The following is an 875-nucleotide window of genomic DNA, read 5'->3' as shown; positions in this document are numbered from 1 at the left end:
CTTCCTGACAAAGGGCCACCTTCCCAACCCCAGGTTCACGCCCTCAGGGATCACGGCCGGCATCCGAAGCTGCATCCACACGGACGCGTTAGGAACACCCCTCGGTGTGGACACTGCTCTCGGACATCCCAGGAGAAACCTGCAAACGGAACAAACGCGGCCGTGGCTGCTGCACCAGCACGGGGACTGCTAACAGATAGCGGACAAAGCAATCTGGGCTCAGGTCACGAAACCTCAGCCCCGTTTCCATTCACATTGCATTGCTCAAACGTTTCATTCATTCTTTCTACTCCATTCCACACAGCTCCCCTGGAGCCTTCCTGACAAAGGGCCACCTTCCCAGCCCCAGGTTCACGCCCTCAGGGATCACAGCCGGCATCTGAAGCTGCATCCACACGGACGCGTTAGGAACACTCCTCGGTGTGGACACTGCTCTCGGACATCCCAGGAGAAACCTGCAAACGGAACAAACGCGGCCGTGGCTGCTGCACCAGCACGGGGACTGCTAACAGATAGCGGACAAAGCAATCTGGGCTCAGGTCACGAAACCTCAGCCCCGTTTCCATTCACATTGCATTGCTCAAACGTTTCATTCATTCTTTCTACTCCATTCCACACAGCTCCCAACATTAACATTTCACCTGTCTAACTATCTCTAGTAAAACCACTAAAATGTCATCAACCTCTATCACTTCCATAGATAATCAAAGGTGTTCCAAATAAGTCAAAAACACAGTAAAGGGCAGATGAGGGATCAAAAATGTTAAAAGAAAAAAAAGCTGGAAACATCAAAAGTACTGAGCCAGAGCAGGGACTCCCGGAGCGTGGCAGGTGCTGCGAACCCGCAGGCTGGAGGGGGCTGAGCGGGGGGGCGG

The 875-nt window shown here is 53.6% G+C and overlaps 1 protein-coding gene across 1 annotated transcript in view; it reads right to left on the bottom strand.

Annotated features, from left to right (window-relative positions):
- Nucleotides 1-875, bottom strand: part of PTPN21 (protein tyrosine phosphatase, non-receptor type 21) — a 65,345-nt gene that overhangs the window by 14,107 nt on the left and 50,363 nt on the right. The window lies entirely within an intron of this gene.

The sequence above is a fragment of the Myotis davidii genome, unplaced genomic scaffold (genome assembly GCF_000327345.1).
Source record: "Myotis davidii unplaced genomic scaffold, ASM32734v1 scaffold732, whole genome shotgun sequence".
In the NCBI taxonomy this organism is placed as follows: domain Eukaryota; kingdom Metazoa; phylum Chordata; class Mammalia; order Chiroptera; family Vespertilionidae; genus Myotis; species Myotis davidii.
The sequence above is the reverse complement of the archived record's forward strand: the minus strand, read 5'-3'. Positions and strand labels throughout refer to the sequence as shown.